Here is a 25,735-nt window from a genome sequence, read left to right as displayed (position 1 = left end):
ACATCATTTAACCTTGAATTGAGAAAGTACTAGTTTGTTCTAATGAAATAAAAACTTTATTCCAAAATCACTCTATATCTCGTGTGGAGCATCATTTCGGCCACTACTGATGAAATGAAAATAGCAGTTGCTCCACCAATACAACTGGTTGAAACTGCTTGAACCTGATAAACACATCATTTTAACTTGAATTGAGAAAGTACTAGTTTGTTCTAATGAAATAAAAACTTTATTCCAAAATTACTCTATATCCCGTGAGGAGCATCATTTCGGCCACTCCTGATGAAATGAAAATAGCAGTTACTCCACTAAATATAATTGGTTGAAAGTACTTGCAACTGCTAAGTCCATCATGTTTAAACTTGAATTGAGAAAGTACTAGTTTGTTCTAAGGAAATAAAAACTTTCTTCCAAAATCACTCTATATCCCGTGAGGAGCATCATTTCGGCCACTCCTGGTGAAATGAAAATAACAGTTACTCCACTAAATATAATTGTTTGAAAGTGCTTGCAACTGCTATGTCCATCATGTTTAACCTTGAATTGAGAAAGTACTAGTTTGTTCTAATGAAATAAAAACTTTATTCCAAAATCACTCTATATCCCGTGAGGAGCATCATTTCGGCCACTACTGATGAAATGAAAATAGCAGTTACTCCACTAAATAGAACTGGTTGAAACTGCTTGAACCTGATAAACACATCATTTTAACTTGAATTGAGAAAGTACTAGTTTGTTCTAATGAAATAAAAACTTTCTTCCACAATTACTCTATATCCCGTGTGGAGCATCATTTCGGCCACTACTGATGAAATGAAAATAGCAGTTACTCCACTAAATAAAACTGGTTGAAACTGCTTGAACCTGATAAACACATCATTTAAACTTGAACTAAGAAAGTACTAGTTTGTTCTAATGAAATAAAAACTTTCTTCCAAAATTACTCTATATCCCGTGTGGAGCATCATTTCGGCCACTCCTGATGAAATGAAAATAGCAGTTACTCCACTAAATATAATTGTTTGAAAGTGCTTGCAACTGCTATGTACATCATGTTTAACCTTGAATTGAGAAAGTACTAGTTTGTTCTAAGGAAATACAAACTTTATTCCAAAATCACTCTATATCCCGTGAGGAGCATCATTTCGGCCACTACTGATGAAATGAAAATAGCAGTTACTCCACTAAATATAATTGGTTGAAAGTACTTGCAACTGCTAAGTCCATCATGTTTAAACTTGAATTGAGAAAGTACTAGTTTGTTCTAAGGAAATAAAAACTTTCTTCCAAAATTACTCTATATCCCGTGTGGAGCATCATTTCGGCCACTCCTTATGAAATGAAAATAGCAGTTACTCCACTAAATATAATTGGTTGATAGTACTTGCAACTGCTAAGTCCATCATGTTTAAACTTGAATTGAGAAACAACTAGTTTGTTCTAATGAAATAAAAACTTTATTCCAAAATCACTCTATATCCCGTGAGGAGCACCATTTCGGCCACTACTGATGAAATGAAAATAGCAGTTACTCCACTAAATAAAACTGGTTGAAACTGCTTGAACCTGATAAACACATCATTTAAAAGTTGAATAGTGAGAGTTTAGTATGTTTCGTGAAATACAAACTTTATTCTAAAAACACACTCAGTATCTCGTCTGAAGCATTTTTTCGGCCACAACTGATGAGAAGACCATAAGCAGTCAAATCCAGCATAATGAAACTGCTTCAACCTGATAAACACTTCATGTTTAAACTTGAATAGTGAAAGTACGACTATGGTCTAGTAAAATACAAACTTTATTCTAAAAACCAACTCTCAAGCTCCTCATCCTATCTCTAAGGGTGTGCTCAGCCACCCTACGCAGGAAGCTCACTTCAACCGCTTGTATCCGGGATCTCGTTCTTTCGGTCATGACCCATAGTTCATGGCTGTGGTGGAGGCAATAACTCGGGTCTGGGAGGAGTTTGGAGAGGCCATGGAAGAGGACTTTCGGTCTGCCCCGAGGAAATTCTAGCAAACCGACTCCATGCTCCGGGAGCATGGAGTCCGGGGCCCTTCATCCCTGCAACATCGCGTGACGCGGGGACGGTACCTCTGGACAGGCAGAATGGGGTCGTGGTCCCTCTCTTCAAGGAGGGGGATCGGAGGGTGTGTTCCAACTACAGAGGGATCACACTCCTCAGCCTCCCCAGGAAAGTCTATTCCAGTGTACTGGAGTGGAGGGTCCGGCCGTTAGTCAAACTTGGATCCAAGAGGAATAATGCGGTTTTCATTCTGGTCGTGGAACACTGGACCAGCTCTATACCCTCCACCAGCTGCTTGATGGTGGGAGTGGGAGTTTGCCCAACCAGTCCACATGTGTTTTCTGGATCTTGAGAAGGCGTTCGACCGCGTCCCCTGAGACATCCTGTGGGGGGGTGCTCCGGGAGCATGGAGTCCGGGGCCCTTTGTTAAGCGCTGTTCGGTCTTTGTATTCCCGGAACAGGAGTTTGGTTTGCATTGGCGGCAATAAGTCGGACCTGTTTGCAGTGGTTTCACCTGATCCGCCAGTGGCAGACAGAAAAAAGCATTAGCCAAATCTATACAAGAGAAAAATCTATGTTCAGGTGAGAGATGTGACAACGCAGTTTTGAGATGTCTGGAATCTCGTTTCTCTGCACATGTTGCCGGGACCGGCAGCCAGGGGGGACTCGGCTGAGATCCTCAACACCAGCCCCTGGGTACTTCTCAGGGTGATAAAGAGGAAGTGGTCCGAGCCCAGGTGAACGGGTCGATTTAAGGTCGTCGAGAGGACGTCTCACGTTGTTCGGCTGAGTGACAAAGGCTCCCCAGGAAAGTCTATTCCAGGGTACTGGAGAGGAGGGTCCGGCCGTTAGTCGAACCCTGGATAAAAGAGGAACAATGCGGTGCCATCTGTCGCAGTGTACTCTGGCGGGAGAACCACATCGCACTCTTCAGGAGACCTCCATCCATCTGAAGCAAGTTGCCCCTGGATTGGCTGATCCAGGAGACAGCTCCACACGATAAAGGGCGGAATAATCCACCGAAGTAAGAAGAACACAGAGAAGTAGACGACAGCAAGGGAGGAGGTGAAATAGCGCTCCTCTCTGTTCATGTGACGTGCCAAGTCCATCCATCCATCCATCCATTTTCTGCCGCTTATCCGGGGCCGCGTCGCGGAGGCAACTCTGCTCAGACTTCCCTCACCCCAGACACTTCCTCCAGCTCTTCCGGTGGCACCCCAAGGCGTTCCCAGGCCAGCCGAGAGACAGGGCAACTCCAGAGAGAGAGGGTAACTCCAGAGCAGTGGAGTATCCAGCCCCCGTCGAGGAGCTGGGTTCCGGAGTCCAAGCTGTAAGTGGAGGCGAGCCCGACTATATCTAGACGGTATCTCTCAGCCTCCCTCACAAGCTCGGGCTCCTTCCCCCCCAGCGAGGTCACATTCCATGTCCCAATAGCCAGATTCTGTGGCTGGGGATCGGGTCGTCGAGGCCTCTGCCGTCGACTGCCCCCCAATCCACAATGCACCCAACCCCTACGGCAGCCTCTGTAGGTGGTGGGCCCACAGGAGGGGCAAGTCCCCCGACAACATAGCTCCGAGGGTCATTCGGGTGCTCAAACTCCCCCACCACGACAAGGTTGCAGTTCAAGGGGGAGTCACCACCGTTTAAAAGTTTTGTATGTTGCTATTTGAGTATATGATTGTTGATTTTGCTTACATATGACCTCTATTATACGAAGAGTGCCTCATACTGTATTGACACTAATTATTGACCTCTGGGGTCAGAGGTCAAAAGGGGAATTGAAGGAATATAGTGGTTGAACATTTGTTTTCTGTGTGACAACTGGACATATTGTATTCAGTTGTGTTTCTACACTACTGGGGTTTCTCCCACTGCCCAAGTTGGGAAAACACAGCTATAAATCCATGTTCAGGGACATTCCAAGTTGGTTGGCGATGTCTCCTCAGTGCTCTACTTGCAAAAACATGGTCAAGGTAAGATTGGATCAACAGATAAGAGGTCACTTTGTCCCACAGAACGTCAAGCTCTGAGAAGAACCAGTTTGAAGCAGTTTTGGGAACAAAGGAATAGCAAATTCACTATAGCAACGCATACATCATTAGGAACCGACCAATGTGAGGTTGAGGTGGTGTATGCAAATGTATAAATATGAACCACGTGTTGCAGTTGTGCCCTTCTTCATTGTAAACCTGGCCTGCACACTTGGGTCTGCAAGGAAGAACGGTCTGAGCTCGTATTATGTAATCTGATATATGTATTTTTGTAATCTCTTGTTTGTGTGATTATTAAATTCACTATTGAAGAAATTAACTCTGTTCCTGCCTCTCCCGGATCAAACGAACAAGCAGGAATTCAGGGGAACACAGGAACGAATTCCAACACTAAGCATCTCTACCTAAAGTCAGTTTTTTTTTTTTTTATTAAACCAGCCTGAGCAGCTCCATCTAGAGACAGTAACGTGATTTTCTAAATCAAACCAGCCTGAGCAGCACCATCTAGAGACAGTAACGTGATTTTCTAAATCAAACCAGCCTGATCAGCTCTATCTAAAGACAGTAATGTGATTTTCTAGATCAAACCAGCCTGATCAGCTCTATCTAAAGGCAGTAACACAATTTGTCTAGATTAAACCAGCCTGAGCAGCTCTATCTTAAGAAAATAACATGATTTTTTTCTCAATTAAACCAGCCTGAGCAGCTCTATCTTAAAGGAGTACAGTAGGATTTTCCCGAATTTTAGGAAAGAACCGCCCTCTCCACCTTTTGAAAAATGCACGCAAAGCTCTACCTGCTCCCGAGATGGAACGCCTACTAAAACGTGTGCGAGAGACATGAACGAGCCCAGTTCTCCTCGTGCACGCACTGTTTACAAGTCACAAGTCAGCATCGCTTACACAAGCTCACTTTACAAGAAGATTTGAACTTTTTCCACTAATCAACCCTGGAAAGTTACAATATAGACATAGATAACTTTTACTGGAAGTGATTTGAAATGGATTTCTCCAAATAGAATGCCAAACTTTACCTGTCGAGTAGAAACTTCGCGACTGAAGCATCAGTGGGAAGCCCAACCTGGGCTTTCAGCGCACGCCATCGTGTGAAAGAATCTCCCAAAAACACTCTGGTCTTGTTTCTCTCTTCCGAAGCCTTTCTCTTCTTCTCATACACTTCGAAGACACTTTTTCTCTTTTGCGACCCTCTGCCATTTTCAAAGTACCCGGTGAGAACTGCGAGCTCGCTGAAGGCGTAGCTCACCATATACACCTGAAAGCGCGCATGCGCAGAAAGTGAAAACTAATAGATCCACGCTACCTGGGGACGAGCACATACGACGGCCTTGCGTAATATATCACCAGAATGATTGACAGTTGGGAGTACCAATAGTCTTGATGATCCACCCGGAAAAAGAAAATCCTCCTGTACACCTTTAAGACAGTAACATGATTTTACTTGATTAAACCAGCCTGAGAAGCTCTATCTTAAAAAAGTACACTCAAAAATGAAATGACAGAATTGTTTTTTCAGTGTGACATGATTTTCCTCGATTAAACCATGGTCCAAGTGGAGGAACGTGGGAGCAGCGCTTCAAAGGGTTGAGTGGAAATCTCCACCAACGGCTGATCCCACGTTTCATCGGGCTCATCCATCCCTCCGGACAGGGCCTCAAAGCCAGAGACAGGTGAGCCGTTTAGGGACTATTCAGTAACAAGAACTTAGAGCTGTGATTTCACTTGTATATAAGTTAAAGATGTAAAGCAAAGTTGGACTCTTCAGGTGATGAAATATACATTAAATGTCCACCAATGACTGTTGAGATGGTTGATCATTTAGTTTTAAACGTAGTAAACATAGAAAATACTTTGGCTGGTTATTGTGATTAAATTAAATTACATCTCACAACAAAACATGCTTTTAAAATAACAAAGACATTTGATCCAAATTACATTGAATTTAATACAAGAGACCCATTCTACAAAACAAACCTTTCCTCCTGCAATTAGCCTTTCAATACCACCTCACTCCGTGTGTGTTGTCCTCACAATCAATCAAAGTGATCTGGTGTCTCCTGGTGTTGATCTTAAGAGTCTCTCAACTTGTGGAGCCTGTGCATTTAACACTTTTCTTTTGTCTACAGTGTGTTGTGGGAATCTCCCAGAACCTGTATCTCGCCCACCTTGCTGCTCCTCCTGTCACCTGCAGTACAAGGTGATTTCGTCTGTCCACTTCTGGCTCTAAAGACTCTTCTGGCTGTTTGTACCTACATGAACATCATTACATGCAGCTTGTTTACCAGAGCTTTACTTCAAGTCATTGCACAGCTAGAAAACTTTAGTTTAGTAAGTCTCAGTAAGGTCTGAGTGTGTATCACATGTTTAGGTGCAACCAGGGTTGGGTAGTCATGGAATACATGTAACAGTGTTACATAATTAGGATACAAAAAACATATAACTGTAATCTGTTACAGTACATAAAAAAATGTGTAATCTCGTTACAGGTATGCTCGATAAAAACTGGGATTACTGAGCAGGATTACAGTAGAAATCAGATGGAATAAACTAGAAATGCAGCTGTCACATGCGCCATGCACTGGCATTGCGACACTTCCCGACGCTTTCAGGCTGACAATCCATGCTTTGCCATGGATTCTGCAGACAGTTGCTTTCATCACTATGTTTTAAAGTCGGAGAAATCTCTTAACCTCTCTGTACAATGCAAACTATGTCTCCCAGCCGTGAAAGTGCTGTGAACGTCCAGGAACTGGACATCTCACCTGAAGAAACATAGAAACATAAAACCTGCTCACTTTCACTGATACACACATGGACTCTGTTTACTAGTTTTATTAGCTCGTAACATGCTTCCTACCTGTTCTCAATACGTTTAGAGGCTCTTGTGTTTTAGGGATTAATTGGGGCGACACGTGCCATCACTTTTTTCTTTTTACTCAATGAGTGATTCATGCTGCCAGATACAGCCTCTCATCAAACATTCACATTTATTCCGGAAACTTGCCAAAAGTTTATACTCTATTCTGCATATGAATTTTATTTCTAAATTGAAAGCAGTAAATGGCATTGTTTACACATGCTGGTAAGTGTTTGTGTTATTATTAGGTAAAGAGAAAGTGAGGGTTATTTTAACAAAAAATGTTTTTATTCAGTGCAGCTATTCAAAACAATTGTAAACATGAAACATTTGTAACTCTTTTTTTAATTACATTAACCAAAAACACTTTTTTCTATTAAGACATCACAATGTCTTTGTATGCCAAATATCATTAACAAGATATGTCACATTATGATTGTCAAACTGCCAAGCTGTGCAGACAAAAAGTAATAGTGAACACACATTTGGGTTTTTTCTTGTTCAGTGAGAGAAATCTAGCCTTTGCTGCCCTTTAACGAGTGCATCAAAGTCAGGTTGAATGTCTGAGGTGGAGATGCGAAGCACAGCTGACAGATGATCATCAGTAAGAGAGGATCTGAACCTGGATTTGGTAAACTTCATTACTGAGAATGTTTGTTCACATATGTAGGTAGATCCAAACAGAACCCACATCTTCTGAGCATGTCTCCTCATGTTTGGAAAGTTCTCCTCCTTAAGAGATGAGTAGAACTCCAGCAGTGATGCTGACTTAAAGTGCTCTGCCAGTACTGTGTCAGACTGCAGGTCAATGAGCTCCAGCTGAACATCACTGGGTGCATCATCTACTCTGCAGGCAAAGGGAGAGGAAACCAGGTGCATTTCATCCTCAATGTTTTTACAATCATCAAATCGCCTTAAAAACTCACCATGCAAATCTCCTAACATGGATGAGTACCTGCAGAGATGATTGGCTGATGGTCTGACTTATTTAAGGGTTTGCATGTGAGTGAGAGTGTTGTTCTGTAGTTGACTTGAAAGAAACAGCAACTTTCTCATAAAAGCCTTCACCAGGTTATGCATGTCATGAACGAAAAGGCCCTTGCCTTGCAGTTTAGTGCTCAGTTCATTCATCAGTGCCGTCACATCAACAGCAAATGCAAAATCTGCCATCCAGTTCATATCTGAAAGCTCGGGGATGTTTTTGCCTTTCATCTCACAAAACTCTTGAATCTCTGTTTTCAGGTCCCAAAATCTTTTGAGCACTTTGCCCAGACTGAGCCATCTGACAGCTGTGTGGTACATGATGTCACCATGTTCATTCTCATGCTCCTCTAAAAGTGCAACAAACTGCCTGTGATTTAATGCTCGTGCCCTGATAAAGTTAACCGTTTTTGTTACAACATCAATAACATGGTTAAGTTTTAGCACAGACCTGCACAGTACATGCTGATGTATAATACAATGTATCAACACTAAATGATGCTCTGTGCCGAGTTCAGTCACTTTATCTTGGATCTGTTTCAAAAGTCCGACATGTTTTCCTGTCATATTCGGACAACCATCAGTAGTGACGCCTACCAGTTTGTCCCATTTCAGTCCAAGCTTGACCATGCATGCATCGACCTCCTTGAACAGATCGTTTCCCGTTGTCGTTCCTTTTATTGACCTCAATGCTGCCAGCTCCTCCGTAATCTTGAAGTCCTGCCTTATTCCCCGGAGAAACACCCGTAACTGGGCAGTGTCACGGACACCACAGCTCTCATCCAAAGCCAAAGAGAAAAAGTCAAAACTTTCAACTCCACTTTTGAGCTGACATTCGAGATTCTCCGCGATTCCTTTCACCCTTCTGGTGACGGTTCGCCTGGACAGCGGGACTTTTTCAAATGCTTCTTTATTCTCAGGGCATATTAGCGCGGCAGAGCCCACCAAGCACTCTTTCACAAACTCGCCAATCCGAGAACGGCTTGCTGTTTTTAGCGATTTTGTGGGATATAACGAAGCTGGTCTTGGTCGCTGCATCCCGGGCTGTGTGTAGTTTGCTAAAACAGCCTTGTTGTTTTGCTAGCTTTGCTAGCAAGTCTTCTGATATTCGCGCTCTCTCAGCCTCCGCCAAGTGTCTGTATTTCTCCGCGTGTTTTGTCTCATAATGCCGACTCACATTGTACTCCTTAAACACGGCGACGTGCTCTCCACAAACTAAACAGACGGGTTTACCACCGACTTCAGTAAACAAATATTTAGTGCTCCAAATCTTCTTGAAATTTCGGCCTTCAGCATCCACCTTTCTTTTCTTGACGTGCCCGTACATCATTGAGGGGCGACAATCACATGCACTGAGAAGCCGTCGGTGGGGAATCCACCGCCGCCATCTTGTTCGGCCATTTTGATCCGAATCACCACCCCAGCGCCACTGTTGGTGGGAGGCAGTACTACATGCAATATGTTTTGTTCCGACGCACAATTACAGCGTCACTGTCGGTGGGAGGCAAGAGAACATGATCCGCAATGCAACCGTGCTCCTCCAGACTTGAAACCTCGCCAGTGCGGTATAAAAATGGCGGTGTACGGCCGCTGACATGCTTGTTTGTGGACGCCGCCATTATTACTCACGGTCAGCGCCATACTGCTCTCAAAACGCAAACCTCGCCAGTGCGGTATCACAATGGTGGCTTATGGGCACCGACATACTTGTTTTTGGCCGCCGCCATGCGTGTTTGTGGTCGCCGCCATATTTAAAAGGACAACTGATGTCACTGCTTCAGTTACGTCACGGTTTCATGGATCATGTTCAGTTTGAAGAAGCACAAGAACACTGGAGAAACATCCAGGTAGATATTATGTGAATAGAGCTCAGAGTGTTTATAAGGTCCAGAGCCAAGTGGATTGAAGAGGGAGAATCCCCCCCCCATCATATTCCATATTCAATATCTCTCTGAACCTATTTCAACAAGACACTGCAGCTGGAACCACATCTGTAGAGTTCAGCTACTAAACTGATCTGCCTTCTTCATTCATGCAGTGACAATGTGTGGTGCATTAAGCAAAACTAACTACAAAAATGGAGAGTAACTGTAGTTACTTCAGAGTAAATGTCCATGACAAACCTTCAAAAAGTACCTCTGACAACTTTAAAAGAATAAAACCATCCATGAATCACGTCATTGTTCTTTATTATATATTAAAAGCACTTTTAAAGACAAAACCAAACAAATCCACATGAGCAAGCGTGAGCGACTGTGGAAAGGGAAAAAGTCCCTCTAACAGGAAGAAATCTTTGCAGAAACCAGACTCAGAGGTGGAGGCATTCTGCTGGCCGGTTGGGGTGAGAGGATAGAGGAGAGGACAGACAGATAGATAAAAGATACACTCTGAAAATTGGGACAGGAGACTTCAAACCACTATATTGATAGACATCCGGCAGGGAGGATGAGAGCACAGACGACAGGAGCTTGCTAGAACTTTCTCCCACTGGCTATGATGACCTGTGCTTGAAGCCTTGTGTGACCTTCAGCCATCAGGATGTTGATGATGATCTGAAAAAGATGGACAAGGTGCATGCAGATAGGTTTCAAAAGACACAAAATATTGACCACTACTTCTATGATGTCCTCCATTGATTGATCATCTTAATTCTGGAAGCATAACATCAAAAATGTAATCGATGAGTCTCAGGTCCCCCTTCTTGATTTCCATGACCTCCTCCATCTCTTTCAGCATCTCGAAGATCTGTTGCAATACAGACGAATAAAAATAAACAAACTGAGCTTATGTTACATAAAAAATCTCAAACTTGATTGATGAGTCATAGGAGTGTTCTGCATGCAGACATGCGACACTCAATTCCTTTACGGTCTCTGGATCCGTGGTCAGCACAGATGCTGTGTGCATTGTTGGGTGTGCATATGAATGCTCCATGCCCACGCATTCGCTGCTACGATGACGTGACATTCTGATTGAACACTGCGTCTGAAAAAATATTTAAATCAGAATCATTAGTATTTGTTCAAATGTACTGATCTCTCATTGATGATTGCAAACTGACAAGCATCCAAGTGATTCATTGCAGTATGTTATATATAAGATATTCAATCTCCCTCACAACCATTAAACTTTCTCTAATTTGGATGCTCTGATAATAACACAGAAATCCCAGTCAGGTTGTAAAAATCCAGTAATGCAGTATGATAAAAAATACCAGTACGGGTCTAAATAAACCAACACATGGAACAAAGATAAAAAAAGAGCAACATAAACTTTGAGCTGATCTTACTTGAATTGCTCCCAACATAACTATACAACGACTCTTCCTCTCACTAATACTGATATAATGACACCTATCAACCATGTCCTACTTATTAGTGCAGGCTGATGCACACCGTTTTGAGGCTTTTCACCCACGTGACAAAATTCAGCCATTTAGGACATAAACGCAACTAAATGTTGTGATGAAACTGCAGTTAGCAGGAGTGATAAGTGAAGGCACACAGTAAACTGTGAGTTGTCTGGACGGAGAAATAAAGCAGCAGATATGTGGACAGACTGACACAGTTGGGGAGAGATGAACATATCTGTTCCCTCATGGAAGGTTGTGAAGCTGATCTGGCTCCAGTCTTCCAGTGCGAGTATAAACATAGTCTCTAAATACTGGTATAACTCCACCTACTATTTCGTTCTTATTAGTGCAGGCTGATACTTTACACATAGAAAAAAATGCAATTATTTACCTTAGCAGAAGACAATCCTTTACTCTGTTGAGCTTCGAGTACACGTGTGAAGAAAACAATGCAATGGGAACAAATGTGCGTTTGAAGCGCGGCGCACAGTTTTTTTCCGGCGAGTGGGTCCTCCAACGTCACTTCCGGTGGGTGGGCCTCCGAAAACGTAATTCCCGACGTTCCGCGGGGTCTGATACGTCACTTCCTGTATCTCGCTACAGTAAACGTCACTTCCGGTACGCATATTTTCAAAATGGCGGCGACCGGTAAATAAGTATGGCGGCGCCCGCAACACCGCCATTTTTGATTCTCCACCGACATCTCTTGCATGCACTGATTGACTTGTTTTACGGCTTACGTATACGACGTACGTAGGTTACGTACACTGTACATAAATAAACAGGCTTCAAAGTAAAAGCATTTCCATTTTAATTTATAGAGCCGATGGTTTTAGTCCACACATTAAAATTCGAAAGAAGCTTTTGTTTTCTTAATTCTAAGCAACCTTTCGCGGGCCGGTCAGAATCGGGTCACGGGCCGCATTTGGCCCGCGGGCCTTAAAATGCCCAGGTCTGGCCTTGAGGAACATGGCCTAATTGTCAACCCTGCTAAGTGCCAGTTTGGTCTGCCTGTGATTGACTTTTTGGGTCATCGTATTTCAACTCAGGGTGCCATTCCATTGCCTTCTAAGGTGCAAGCGGTGACAGATTTCCCTCGTCCAGCCTCGGTTAAGGCCCTGCAGGAGTTTTTGGGCATGATTAATTTCTACAACCTTTCATATTGAGATTACAACTATATACCAAATAAAGGTTTTATCAGCTCTATCAATTACAATGGTCAAATTGTCTCAATGGCTACAGACAGAAAATCGTGGATTTAAATCCACCTGGAGGTGTTTGTGGAATTAACTTGTGTGTGCATGTGTTTCCTCAGGGTTCTCTGGTTTTCTTCCATAGTCCAATTAAATGCATGTTAATGGTAATACTAAACTGACTCTCTGTGTATGTCCCGTGGTAGACTGATGACGTGTTCTGTTTCTTTTGAAACGTGTTTTCAGTGACGGCCAGACCAGACGTCAATATAATGTTCAGGAAAGACGTCTCAAAAAACTTTCATTCAGGCTCTTCTGAGGAAGTCTTCTGGATGTCTAGAGACATCGTCTTTAGTTGTGTTCTGGACCTACATGTTGACACAAAGAACAGTGGCTGTGTAAAACACATTGGTTACTGTGGAACTGTGCTGTGTATTCATCAACAACATCTCACATGTTGGAAGATAAACAAGAGCACGGAGCAACATTTTATCAAAAATAATTTATTTATGAAAAATTATTCATTAGAATAAATTGGTTATTTATCAAATAATAATGACATTGGGCCACCACCAGCTAAACTGGAAATAGTTAATGCCAAAAAAAGTGTTATTTAAATTGATTTATGTTTCTCTTTAGATATAACAATCTTGAATAACAGGGAAGGTGTGAGATTGGAGCGCAGGCTGTTTCAAACCAGTGAACCAGGACCGCTTGACCCCGTCAGCTAGAAAGGGTATGTACTGGGTTTCAGAAGATGGCAGTGCCTCGAAGTCAGTGGGGACGCGCACTGGGTGGATGTCTGTGACTCCCCCCCCCCCCTTTTTGTGCGAGTCCCTTGCGAAGATCGTGTGATAATCGCGGGAGACCTCCTCATACAAATGCATCTCCTTGTTTCTGTTGTGGTAAAGTGCGAGCCTCAGCAGAGCGTTGCTCGGTCTTTGACTCGAAGCCTGAATAAGGTTCTTCTGGTACAGACATGGTCTGTTTACCTGAAATGTCTGTATTCTCTGGTTGAGTCATTGGAGCGTGCACAACCATGTCACCTTCGGTGCTCGGTTTTGTACCCTGAAGAACCTGTTCAAGGTTAACATGGTGAGCGCTGGTGATGGTTTTGGTTGTGGAAATGAGGAGAGTTGTGTCATGCGTGTCGTCGCTGGTGAGGGACGAAGGCAGATTGTCAATGAGATGAGAATTAGTTCAAGATTGTGGAATGAACTGTCAGTTAACATCTCTAAAGGTGGAAATGCGGTCACTTTAATCTGACCAGGTGTCAGATTTTGGACCCGTGGGTTGGCTGAACGATTGCTGTTAGAAGCTGGGTGGCCTAGTTCTTAGCCAATGGGAGTCGGGCTGACGACTTGGGACCAAAGGCGCCGTTTGGTGGCAGCGAGTCGGTTTAGGATGTCCTGACCAATAAGCAGTTCTTCTGTGTCCAGATCAGTGACGTGGATGGGATGCGTCGCTGACATGTCCTGGAAAGCTGTTGACCCAGACACATTGAGTGATGTGGTGCAAGTCCTGAGTGAAGCCTCGGTTGTTTATGCTACACTCTTCCACCTGAAGTGGCTTTCCTTAAGTGGCATGCGCAAGCGTGGTTCTAGCAACCCGTGCGAAGGTGTCTGAACACATGAGGGGGATTTCTGACCCAGTACCAAGCAGTGAGAGAGTGTCAACAACCCCTACCACCACTGAAGTGTATCTGTGGTTGGCATAGCCAAGATTACCCAAGAATGTCAAATGGGCCTCTTTCACCTCCTGGATCTCCTCCTCCTGCCAAAATGAACTTTGTGTGCGGAGGGGAGGGGCCAAGTCATGCGGTCAGGGGGAGCCAGGTCCCTTCTTACCAGGCGGGTTCAGGTGCTGCTTCACCACTCTGATGCAGGTTTTAATCCACTGTGGGACATCTGCATCCCAGTTGTTTTGAGTCTGACCTCAGCCTCGGTTTTTAGACTTACCTCTCCTCACCTGAGACCTCAGGACACCTGCATCACCATCATAGTTTTCACCTGAACGGTGGTGCAGCTCCCACACCATCTGCGCATGTTTGCGGAGGTCTTTCATGGTGGGGTTTTGGTCCTGCAGAAAAGGGCGACATCGATCCACACACTGTTGTGGAGGTTGTTAACGAAGAGGGACTTAAAAGTCTGGTCTTTGTCCAATCCTGGTGCATTGTGGCCTTGGAAGTAGGCAGCCCTTAGGCACCTATAAATACTATCTGGGAGTCTCCGCCCCCTTTTGAGTGATTGTAAATGCACCAAAGTTTGCAGAGGCAGGATCATTGTGCAGATGATCCTGCTTCCCTAAGTGCATGACAGAGGGCTGAGTAATGGTCTCTGATGGCAGATGGGAGGGACTCTATGTAAACATGGACACTCCTGGATGTCATCTTCCAGAGAAGCGTAAGCTTCTCTCGGGACGAAGGATGAGGCAGGTTGAAGAGGCAGCGTTCAACCTCCACCAGGTTGTCCGCTACACGAATCTCCGGGTTGTTTGGTTCGAACTGCTCTATGTCCTCTGCAAGGGACTCAAGCTGGCTGGTCCAAAGACCAGGTACCCTTGGGATATCGGAATGGTCAGAGTCATCTGAGCTAGAACATCCTGGTTCTCTCCGGTGGAGAGAGTGAGGGAGCTGATAGCACTGTCAGGTGCTGGAAAATGACAATGTTCCTTCTCCTGAAAAGGAGTGAAAGAGCTGCGAGACCACGTGGTGGTGTGGCTGAGAGCACTGATATCCATCAGTGTGTCATAGCAACTCGCTGTTGAGGTTTCTTCTCTCCTGTGTAGACAGGCATAGAAGACCGGCGACAACAGTCTTCAACTGGGTCATGTGGCTCCCGAGGTATCTTTGCTCTGAGCACGCAGTGTCTCTGATGACTCATGGTAGGAGTCACGCAAAAGCTGTGTTTCGAAAAGTGCGAAAATGTTGTTAATGCACCTGTGGCTTTCACTTCTGTAGTCTATACAAATTGTAACCTCGCAACTGCAACACAGTGTTTTTAGCACCTTGGGTGAGCAATAGTTGTGTTAGTGTACATTTATCTGGGTAGATACTTGAATAGTGAAAGTACGAGTTTGTCCTAATAAAATTAAAACTTTATTCGAAAAACATACTCAGTATCTCGTCTGAAGCATCTTTTCGGCCACAACTGATGAAAAGACCATAACAGTCAAATCCAGCATAATAAAAGAGGTTGAAACTGCTTTAACCTTATAAACACTTCATGTTTAAACTTGAATTGAAAAAGTACTAGTTTGTTCTAATGAAATAAAAACTTTATTCCAAAATCACTCTATATCCCGTGAGGAGCATCATTTCGGCCACTACTGATGAAATGAAAATAGCAGTTACTCCACTAAATAAAACTGGTTGAAACTGCTTGAACCTGATAAACACATCATTTTAACTTGAATTGAGAAAGTACTACTTTGTTCTAATGAAATAAAAACTTTCTTCCAAAATTACTCTATATCCCGTGTGGAGCATCATTTCGGCCACTCCTGATGAAATGAAAATAGCAGTTACTCCACTAAATAAAACTGGTTGAAACTGCTTGAACCTGATGAACACATCATTTAACCTTGAATTGAGAAAGTACTAGTTTGTTCTAAGGAAATAAAAACTTTCTTCCAAAATTACTCTATATCCTGTGTGGAGCATCATTTCGGCCACTCCTGGTGAAATGAAAATAACAGTTACTCCACTAAATATAATTGTTTGAAAGTGCTTGCAACTGCTATGTCCATCATGTTTAACCTTGAATTGAGAAAGTACTAGTTTGTTCTAATGAAATAAAAACTTTATTCCAAAATCACTCTATATCCCGTGAGGAGCATCATTTCGGGCCACTACTGATGAAATGAAAATAGCAGTTACTCCACTAAATAGAACTGGTTGAAACTGCTTGAACCTGATAAACACATCATTTAACCTTGAATTGAGAAAGTACTAGTTTGTTCTAATGAAATAAAAACTTTATTCCAAAATTACTCTATATCCCGTGAGGAGCATCATTTCGGCCACTCCTGATGAAATGAAAATAGCAGTTACTCCACTAAATATAATTGGTTGAAAGTACTTGCAACTGCTAAGTCCATCATGTTTAAACTTGAATTGAGAAAGTACTAGTTTGTTCTAAGGAAATAAAAACTTTCTTCCAAAATTACTCTATATCCCGTGTGGAGCATCATTTCGGCCACTCCTTATGAAATGAAAATAGCAGTTACTCCACTAAATATAATTGGTTGAAAGTACTTGCAACTGCTAAGTCCATCATGTTTAAACTTGAATTGAGAAAGTACTAGTTTGTTCTAAGGAAATACAAACTTTATTCCAAAATCACTCTATATCCCGTGAGGAGCATCATTTCGGCCACTACTGATGAAATGAAAATAGCAGTTACTCCACTAAATAAAACTGGTTGAAACTGCTTGAACCTGATAAACACATCATTTTAACTTGAATTGAGAAAGTACTAGTTTGTTCTAATGAAATAAAAACTTTCTTCCAAAATCACTCTATATCCCGTGAGGAGCATCATTTCGGCCACTACTGATGAAATGAAAATAGCAGTTACTCCACTAAATATAATTGTTTGAAAGTGCTTGCAACTGCTATGTACATCATGTTTAACCTTGAATTGAGAAAGTACTAGTTTGTTCTAAGGAAATACAAACTTTATTCCAAAATCACTCTATATCCCGTGAGGAGCATCATTTCGGCCACTACTGATGAAATGAAAATAGCAGTTACTCCACTAAATATAATTGGTTGAAAGTACTTGCAACTGCTAAGTCCATCATGTTTAAACTTGAATTGAGAAAGTACTAGTTTGTTCTAAGGAAATAAAAACTTTCTTCCAAAATTACTCTATATCCCGTGTGGAGCATCATTTCGGCCACTCCTTATGAAATGAAAATAGCAGTTACTCCACTAAATATAATTGGTTGAAAGTACTTGCAACTGCTAAGTCCATCATGTTTAAACTTGAATTGAGAAAGTACTAGTTTGTTCTAATGAAATAAAAACTTTATTCCAAAATCACTCTATATCCCGTGAGGAGCACCATTTCGGCCACTACTGATGAAATGAAAATAGCAGTTACTCCACTAAATAAAACTGGTTGAAACTGCTTGAACCTGATAAACACATCATTTAAAAGTTGAATAGTGAGAGTTTAGTATGTTTCGTGAAATACAAACTTTATTCTAAAAACACACTCAGTATCTCGTCTGAAGCATTTTTTCGGCCACAACTGATGAGAAGACCATAAGCAGTCAAATCCAGCATAATGAAACTGCTTCAACCTGATAAACACTTCATGTTTAAACTTGAATAGTGAAAGTACGACTATGGTCTAGTAAAATACAAACTTTATTCTAAAAACCAACTCTCAAGCTCCTCATCCTATCTCTAAGGGTGCGCTCAGCCACCCTACGCAGGAAGCTCACTTCAACCGCTTGTATCCGGGATCTCGTTCTTTCGGTCATGACCCATAGTTCATGGCTGTGGTGGAGGCAATAACTCGGGTCTGGGAGGAGTTTGGAGAGGCCATGGAAGAGGACTTTCGGTCTGCCCCGAGGAAATTCTGGCAAACCGACTCCATGCTCCGGGAGCATGGAGTCCGGGGCCCTTCATCCCTGCAACATCGCGTGACGCGGGGACGGTACCTCTGGACAGGCAGAATGGGGTCGTGGTCCCTCTCTTCAAGGAGGGGGATCGGAGGGTGTGTTCCAACTACAGAGGGATCACACTCCTCAGCCTCCCCAGGAAAGTCTATTCCAGTGTACTGGAGTGGAGGGTCCGGCCGTTAGTCAAACCTTGGATCCAAGAGGAATAATGCGGTTTTCATTCTGGTCGTGGAACACTGGACCAGCTCTATACCCTCCACCAGCTGCTTGAGGGTTCATGGGAGTTTGCCCAACCAGTCCACATGTGTTTTCTGGATCTTGAGAAGGCGTTCGACCGCGTCCCCTGAGACATCCTGTGGGGGGGTGCTCCGGGAGCATGGAGTCCGGGGCCCTTTGTTAAGCGCTGTTCGGTCTTTGTATTCCCGGAACAGGAGTTTGGTTTGCATTGGCGGCAATAAGTCGGACCTGTTTGCAGTGGTTTCACCTGATCCGCCAGTGGCAGACAGAAAAAAGCATTAGCCAAATCTATACAAGAGAAAAATCTATGTTCAGGTGAGAGATGTGACAACGCAGTTTTGAGATGTCTGGAATCTCGTTTCTCTGCACATGTTGCCGGGACCGGCAGCCAGGGGGGACTCGGCTGAGATCCTCAACACCAGCCCCTGGGTACTTCTCAGGGTGATAAAGAGGAAGTGGTCCGAGCCCAGGTGAACGGGTCGATTTAAGGTCGTCGAGAGGACGTCTCACGCTGTTCGGCTGAGTGACAAAGGCTCCCCAGGAAAGTCTATTCCAGGGTACTGGAGAGGAGGGTCCGGCCGTTAGTCGAACCCTGGATAAAAGAGGAACAATGCGGTGCCATCTGTCGCAGTGTACTCTGGCGGGAGAACCACATCGCACTCTTCAGGAGACCTCCATCCATCTGAAGCAAGTTGCCCCTGGATTGGCTGATCCAGGAGACAGCTCCACACGATAAAGGGCGGAATAATCCACCGAAGTAAGAAGAACACAGAGAAGTAGACGACAGCAAGGGAGGAGGTGAAATAGCGCTCCTCTCTGTTCATGTGACGTGCCAAGTCCATCCATCCATCCATCCATTTTCTGCCGCTTATCCGGGGCCGCGTCGCGGAGGCAACTCTGCTCAGACTTCCCTCACCCCAGACACTTCCTCCAGCTCTTCCGGTGGCACCCCAAGGCGTTCCCAGGCCAGCCGAGAGACAGGGCAACTCCAGAGAGAGAGGGTAACTCCAGAGCAGTGGAGTATCCAGCCCCCGTCGAGGAGCTGGGTTCCGGAGTCCAAGCTGTAAGTGGAGGCGAGCCCGACTATATCTAGACGGTATCTCTCAGCCTCCTTCACAAGCTCGGGCTACTTCCCCCCAGCGAGGTCACATTCCATGTCCCAATAGCCAGATTCTGTGGCCGGGGATCGGGTCGTCGAGGCCTCTGCCGTCGACTGCCCCCCAATCCACAATGCACCCGACCCCTACGGCAGCCTCTGTAGGTGGTGGGCCCACAGGAGGGGCAAGTCCCCCGACAACATAGCTCCGAGGGTCATTCGGGTGCTCAAACTCCCCCACCACGACAAGGTTGCAGTTCAAGGGGGAGTCACCACCGTTTAAAAGTTTTGTATGTTGCTATTTGAGTATATGATTGTTGATTTTGCTTACATATGACCTCTATTATACGAAGAGTGCCTCATACTGTATTGACACTAATTATTGACCTCTGGGGTCAGAGGTCAAAAGGGGAATTGAAGGAATATAGTGGTTGAACATTTGTTTTCTGTGTGACAACTGGACATATTGTATTCAGTTGTGTTTCTACACTACTGGGTTTTCTCCCACTGCCCAAGTTGGGAAAACACAGCTATAAATCCATGTTCAGGGACATTCCAAGTTGGTTGGCGATGTCTCCTCAGTGCTCTACTTGCAAAAACATGGTCAAGGTAAGATTGGATCAACAGATAAGAGGTCAGAGGTCACTTTGTCCCACAGAACGTCAAGCTCTGAGAAGAACCAGTTTGAAGCAGTTTTGGGAACAAAGGAATAGCAAATTCACTATAGCAACGCATACATCACGAGGAACCGACCAATGTGAGGTTGAGGTGGTGTATGCAAATGTATAAATATGAACCACGTGTTGCAGTTGTGCCCTTCTTCATTGTAAACCTGGCCTGCACACTTGGGTCTGCAAGGAAGAACGGTCTGAGCTCGTATTATGTAATCTGATATATGTATTTTTGTAATCTCTTGTTTGTGTGATTATTAAATTCACTATTGAAGAAATTAACTCTGTTCCTGCCTCTCCCGGATCAAACGAACAAGCAGGAATTCAGGGGAACACAGGAACGAATTCCAACACTAAGCATCTCTACCTAAAGTCAGTAACACGATTTCTCTAGATTAAACCAGTCCGAGATGCTATATCTAAAGACAGTAACGGGATTGATTTTTTTAATTTTTTTTATTAAACCAGCCTGAGCAGCTCCATCTAGAGACAGTAACGTGATTTTCTAAATCAAACCAGCCTGAGCAGCACCATCTAGAGACAGTAACGTGATTTTCTAAATCAAACCAGCCTGATCAGCTCTATCTAAAGACAGTAATGTGATTTTCTAGATCAAACCAGCCTGATCACCTCTATCTTAAGAAAATAACATGATTTTTTTCTCAATTAAACCAGGCTGAGCAGCTCTATCTTAAAGGAGTACAGTAGGATTTTCCCGAATTTTAGGAAAGAACCGCCCTCTCCACCTTTTGAAAAATGCACGCAAAGCTCTACCTGCTCCCGAGATGGAACGCCTACTAAAACGTGTGCGAGAGACATGAACGAGCCCAGTTCTCCTCGTGCACGCACTGTTTACAAGTCACAAGTCAGCATCGACACGATTTTCCTCGATTAAACCATGGTCCAAGTGGAGGAACGTGGGAGCAGCGCTTCAAAGGGTTGAGTGGAAATCTCCACCAACGGCTGAGCCCACGTTTCATCGGGCTCATCCATCCCTCCGGACAGGGCCTCACAGCCAGAGACAGGTGAGCCGTTTAGGGACTATTCAGTAACAAGAACTTAAAGCTGTGATTTCACTTGTATATAAGTTAAAGATGTAAAGCAAAGTTGGACTCTTCAGGTGATGAAATATACATTAAATGTCCACCAATGACTGTTGAGATGGTTGATCATTTAGTTTTAAACGTAGTAAACATAGAAAATACTTTGGCTGGTTATTGTGATTAAATTAAATTACATCTCACAACAAAACATGCTTTTAAAATAACAAAGACATTTGATCCAAATCACATTGAATTTAATACAAGAGACCCATTCTACAAAACAAACCTTTCCTCCTGCAATTAGCCTTTCAATACCACCTCACTCCGTGTGTGTTGTCCTCACAATCAATCAAAGTGATCTGGTGTCTCCTGGTGTTGATCTTAAGAGTCTCTCAACTTGTGGAACCTGTGCATTGAACACTTTTCTTTTGTCTACAGTGTGTTGTGGGAATCTCCCAGAACCTGTATCTCGCCCACCTTGCTGCTCCTCCTGTCACCTGCAGTACAAGGTGATTTCGTCTGTCCACTTCTGGCTCTAAAGACTCTTCTGGCTGTTTGTACCTACATGAACATCATTACATGCAGCTTGTTTACCAGAGCTTTACTTCAAGTCATTGCACAGCTAGAAAACTTTAGTTTAGTAAGTCTCAGTAAGGTCTGAGTGTGTATCACATGTTTAGGTGCAACCAGGGTTGGGTAGTCATGGAATACATGTAACAGTGTTACATAATTAGGATACAAAAAACATATAACTGTAATCTGTTACAGTACATAAAAAAATGTGTAATCTCGTTACAGGTATGCTCGATAAAAACTGGGATTACTGAGCAGGATTACAGTAGAAATCAGATGGAATAAACTAGAAATGCAGCTGTCACATGCGCCATGCACTGGCATTGCGACACTTCCCGACGCTTTCAGGCTGACAATCCATGCTTTGCCATGGATTCTGCAGACAGTTGCTTTCATCACTATGTTTTAAAGTCGGAGAAATCTCTTAACCTCTCTGTACAATGCAAACTATGTCTCCCAGCCGTGAAAGTGCTGTGAACGTCCAGGAACTGGACATCTCACCTGAAGAAACATAGAAACATAAAACCTGCTCACTTTCACTGATACACACATGGACTCTGTTTACTAGTTTTATTAGCTCGTAATATGCTTCCTACCTGTTCTCAATACGTTTAGAGGCTCTTGTGTTTTAGGGATTAATTGGGGCGACACGTGCCATCACTTTTTTCTTTTTACTCAATGAGTGATTCATGCTGCCAGATACAGCCTCTCATCAAACATTCACATTTATTCCGGAAACTTGCCAAAAGTTTATACTCTATTCTGCATATGAATTTTATTTCTAAATTGAAAGCAGTAAATGGCATTGTTTACACATGCTGGTAAGTGTCTGTGTTATTATTAGGTAAAGAGAAAGTGAGGGTTATTTTAACAAAAAATGTTTTTATTCAGTGCAGCTATTCAAAACAATTGTAAACATGAAACATTTGTAACTCTTTTTTTAATTACATTAACCAAAAACACTTTTTTCTATTAAGACATCACAATGTCTTTGTATGCCAAATATCATTAACAAGATATGTCACATTATGACTGTCAAACTGCCAAGCTGTGCAGATAAAAAGTAATAGTGAACACACATTTGGGTATTTTCTTGTTCAGTGAGAGAAATCTAGCCTTTGCTGCCCTTTAACGAGTGCATCAAAGTCAGGTTGAATGTCTGAGGTGGAGATGCGAAGCACAGCTGACAGATGATCATCAGTAAGAGAGGATCTGAACCTGGATTTGGTAAACTTCATTACTGAGAATGTTTGTTCACATATGTAGGTAGATCCAAACAGAACCAACATCTTCTGAGCATGTCTCCTCATGTTTGGAAAGTTCTCCTCCTTAAGAGATGAGTAGAACTCCAGCAGTGATGCTGACTTAAAGTGCTCTGCCAGTACTGTGTCAGACTGCAGGTCAATGAGCTCCAGCTGAACATCACTGGGTGCATCATCTACTCTGCAGGCAAAGGGAGAGGAAACCAGGTGCATTTCATCCTCAATGTTTTTACAATCATCAAATCGCCTTAAAAACTCACCATGCAAATCTCCTAACATGGATGAGTACCTGCAGAGATGATTGGCTGATGGTCTGACTTATTTAAGGGTTTGCATGTGAGTGAGAGTGTTGTTCTGTAGTTGACTTGAAAGAAACAGCAACTTTCTCATAAAAGCCTTCACCAGGTTATGCATGTCATGAACGAAAAGGCCCTTGCCTTGCAGTTTAGTGCTCAGTTCATTCATCAGTGCCGTCACATCAACAGCAAATGCAAAATCTGCCATCCAGTTCATATCTGAAAGCTCGGGGATGTTTTTGCCTTTCATCTCACAAAACTCTTGAATCTCTGTTTTCAGGTCCCAAAATCTTTTGAGCACTTTGCCCAGACTGAGCCATCTGACAGCTGTGTGGTACATGATGTCACCATGTTCATTCTCATGCTCCTCTAAAAGTGCAACAAACTGCCTGTGATTTAATGCTCGTGCCCTGATAAAGTTAACCGTTTTTGTTACAACATCAATAACATGGTTAAGTTTTAGCACAGACCTGCACAGTACATGCTGATGTATAATACAATGTATCAACACTAAATGATGCTCTGTGCCGAGTTCAGTCACTTTATCTTGGATCTGTTTCAAAAGTCCGACATGTTTTCCTGTCATATTCGGACAACCATCAGTAGTGACGCCTACCAGTTTGTCCCATTTCAGTCCAAGCTTGACCATGCATGCATCGACCTCCTTGAACAGATCGTTTCCCGTTGTCGTTCCTTTTATTGACCTCAATGCTGCCAGCTCCTCCGTAATCTTGAAGTCCTGCCTTATTCCCCGGAGAAACACCAGTAACTGGGCAGTGTCACGGACACCACAGCTCTCATCCAAAGCCAAAGAGAAAAAGTCAAAACTTTCAACTCCACTTTTGAGCTGACATTCGAGATTCTCCGCGATTCCTTTCACCCTTCTGGTGACGGTTCGCCTGGACAGCGGGACTTTTTCAAATGCTTCTTTATTCTCAGGGCATATTAGCGCGGCAGAGCCCACCAAGCACTCTTTCACAAACTCGCCAATCCGAGAACGGCTTGCTGTTTTTAGCGATTTTGTGGGATATAACGAAGCTGGTCTTGGTCGCTGCATCCCGGGCTGTGTGTAGTTTGCTAAAACAGCCTTGTTGTTTTGCTAGCTTTGCTAGCAAGTCTTCTGATATTCGCGCTCTCTCAGCCTCCGCCAAGTGTCTGTATTTCTCCGCGTGTTTTGTCTCATAATGCCGACTCACATTGTACTCCTTAAACACGGCGACGTGCTCTCCACAAACTAAACAGACGGGTTTACCACCGACTTCAGTAAACAAATATTTAGTGCTCCAAATCTTCTTGAAATTTCGGCCTTCAGCATCCACCTTTCTTTTCTTGACGTGCCCGTACATCATTGAGGGGCGACAATCACATGCACTGAGAAGCCGTCGGTGGGGAATCCACCGCCGCCATCTTGTTCGGCCATTTTGATCCGAATCACCACCCCAGCGCCACTGTTGGTGGGAGGCAGTACTACATGCAATATGTTTTGTTCCGACGCACAATTACAGCGTCACTGTCGGTGGGAGGCAAGAGAACATGATCCGCAATGCAACCGTGCTCCTCCAGACTTGAAACCTCGCCAGTGCGGTATAAAAATGGCGGTGTACGGCCGCTGACATGCTTGTTTGTGGACGCCGCCATTATTACTCACGGTCAGCGCCATACTGCTCTCAAAACGCAAACCTCGCCAGTGCGGTATCACAATGGTGGCTTATGGGCACCGACATACTTGTTTTTGGCCGCCGCCATGCGTGTTTGTGGTCGCCGCCATATTTAAAAGGACAACTGATGTCACTGCTTCAGTTACGTCACGGTTTCATGGATCATGTTCAGTTTGAAGAAGCACAAGAACACTGGAGAAACATCCAGGTAGATATTATGTGAATAGAGCTCAGAGTGTTTATAAGGTCCAGAGCCAAGTGGATTGAAGAGGGAGAATCCCCCCCCCATCATATTCCATATTCAATATCTCTCTGAACCTATTTCAACAAGACACTGCAGCTGGAACCACATCTGTAGAGTTCAGCTACTAAACTGATCTGCCTTCTTCATTCATGCAGTGACAATGTGTGGTGCATTAAGCAAAACTAACTACAAAAATGGAGAGTAACTGTAGTTACTTCAGAGTAAATGTCCATGACAAACCTTCAAAAAGTACCTCTGACAACTTTAAAAGAATAAAACCATCCATGAATCACGTCATTGTTCTTTATTATATATTAAAAGCACTTTTAAAGACAAAACCAAACAAATCCACATGAGCAAGCGTGAGCGACTGTGGAAAGGGAAAAAGTCCCTCTAACAGGAAGAAATCTTTGCAGAAACCAGACTCAGAGGTGGAGGCATTCTGCTGGCCGGTTGGGGTGAGAGGATAGAGGAGAGGACAGACAGATAGATAAAAGATACACTCTGAAAATTGGGACAGGAGACTTCAAACCACTATATTGATAGACATCCGGCAGGGAGGATGAGAGCACAGACGACAGGAGCTTGCTAGAACTTTCTCCCA

The sequence above is a fragment of the Blennius ocellaris genome (assembly GCF_963422515.1).
Source record: "Blennius ocellaris genome assembly, chromosome: 22".
Taxonomy (NCBI): domain Eukaryota; kingdom Metazoa; phylum Chordata; class Actinopteri; order Blenniiformes; family Blenniidae; genus Blennius; species Blennius ocellaris.
The sequence above is the reverse complement of the archived record's forward strand: the minus strand, read 5'-3'. Positions refer to the sequence as shown.